Source organism: Montipora capricornis, chromosome 7, assembly GCF_036669925.1.
Source record: "Montipora capricornis isolate CH-2021 chromosome 7, ASM3666992v2, whole genome shotgun sequence".
Classification (NCBI taxonomy): Eukaryota; Metazoa; Cnidaria; class Anthozoa; order Scleractinia; family Acroporidae; genus Montipora; species Montipora capricornis.
In genome coordinates, this window is record NC_090889.1 from 20,909,283 (window position 1) to 20,911,782 (window position 2,500).

Below are 2,500 nucleotides of genomic sequence, written 5' to 3' on the forward strand. Positions count from 1 at the left end.
GATGGTCGACCAATAGCGTATGCCTCACGATCGATGACTGAAACAGAGACCAATTACGCACAGATAGAGAAAGAGATGTTGGCAATCGTGTTTGCTGTAGAACGTTTTGAGCAGTATGTATATGGCCGTCCAGTGCTCGTGCAGACAGACCACAAGCCACTCGAGAGTATATACAAGAAGAGTTTGACCAGCGCCCCAAGGCGCTTGCAACGTATGCTGCTGAGACTCCAGAAATTCGACCTGACTGTTACGTACAGGAAGGGTTCAGAGATGGTCTTAGCCGATACACTAAGCCGTGCCTATGGCAGTTCCACTAGTCCAGGTGAAACAGAGCAAGACGCAGAAGCTGAGCACATGATACAGTATCTACCCGTGTCAGAAGAGACACAGACCGCCATCCAGAACGCTACCGAGTCCGACGACACTCTAAGGGAGTTAAAGTCAACCATAAGAATAGGATGGCCACCCAGGAAAGACGAAGTTCCTGTGAATGTCAGAAATTATTTCCCCTTCAGAGACGAGCTAACCTTGCAAAACGGTATCATATTCAAGGGCGAAAGGATAGTCATTCCTTTCCAGCCTTCGTAGTGATGTGATGGCCAAGATTCATGCAAGTCACATTGGTATCCAGGGATGCCTACGTAGAGCTCTCGAAGTTTTTTACTGGCCCGGGATGAGCAAAGAGATTGAGGAATACGTCGCGAGGTGCGAAACCTGCAACAACTACCACAGCGAACAAGCAAAGGAACCCATGATCTGTCATGAACTTCCCCAGGACCCAGGAGCTCATTAAGAGGACCCTCTATCTCCCATACTTGGCCTCGGAGTCAACCCTTTCTCGAGTAGATTTATTTATAGAACACCTCCCTTGGGAGATTCAGCACGCTCACTGTTGTAAACGCCAATCTCCCTTAGGACATTCAGCACGCCCACTGTTGTAAAAGCCAATCAAAACAGAGCTATCTCAGCGTCAAGGGAATTATGATACTTTTCGCCGGAAAAGCCTGTTCCTAAAAATAAATTTACTCGGGAAAGGGTTGACTCAAGGAATTAGAGGAGATAGAGGCTCCTCTTGATGAGCTCCTGACTTCCCACAAGACCATGGGAGAAAGTAGCAGTTGATATATTCGAACTCGACCAAAAGGACTTACTGTCGACTACTACTCAAGCTTCTTCGAAGTGGATCGACTTACCACGAAGACAGCAAGGGAAGTTATTAACAAGATAAAGCCGCACTTCTCGAGACACGGAATCCCAGATACGGTCGTCTCTGATAACGGCCAACCGTTTGCCTCATCAGACTTCCAAGAGTTTACAAATCTCTATCACTTCGAGCACGAGCTCAGTCCAATGGCAAGGTCGAAAACGCGGTCAAAACGGCTAAGAAGTTAATGAGGAAGGCCATTGATAGCAAGTACGACCCCTACTTGGCACTACTCGACTGGAGAAACACACCGTCCGAGATGCTTATTTCATCACCAAGTCAGCGAATCTTCGGTAGGCGGACCGAGGCTCTACTACCAACGTCAAGCAAGCTTCTAAAGCCCAAGGTACCTGACGTTGATCAGAAGCTCAAACTATAGAAGTCAAAACAGTCCTTCCACTACAATAAGGGAACAAGGGAACTGCAGGAGCTTAAGCCCGGTGACACAGTACGTGTACAACCACTGAAGCTGGGAAAGAAGAATTGGGTGCAAGCCCAAGTGGACGAGAAGGTAGACATAAGGTCTTACCGCGTCAGGACTGAGGACGGCAGCGTGTACAGGAGGAACAGAAGACACTTGCGACGAACGCAAGAGACTCCAAAAACCAAGGCTGAGGAACTGCCTGACAAAGTTCGTCCAGATGAGCCCACCCGTGCTCAAGCCAAGGCCGAGGAACTGCCTGACAAAGTTTGTCCAGATGAGCCCACACCACCATCAATAGCGCCGACCACGGTAGAACAGCGTCCAGTTAGCGGAACCTGTATAACTCCAGTTCCAACAACAACACGCAGTGGCAGGATTTTCAGACCTCCAGAACGCTTTCAATAAACTTTTTTTTCTTTAAGTTTAAGATTAAAACAAAACAAAAAAAAAACATAAAGAAAAAAACTGACATTGAATTTTGTTTCATGATGATAAGTATACAGAGTACCAATTAGTTGTCATACCGTTTAGATTATTGAGGATATTCTTTTCTACTGTAACTCTCGTTTTTTTTTTATTTTCCATTACCTCCGAAAGGAAGGGAGATGTGACATTATTCTAATCCCGTCACGCTCGTTGTAATTCAACACGTCCTTGTTTTACCCGACTTAGCAGGATATCTTGTGTGAGTCAGGCAGTCTTTTCTCAGCTTCAGTAAAGTGATTTACAATCTTAGAAAACGTGTTGTCTTCCCTAAGACGTAGAAACGTTACGCGGCTACACTTTTTTATTTATTTATTTATATATTTATTTACATGATTTACACTTGTACTTACTTCTTACACAATATTTGCACTACATTAACTTGCACT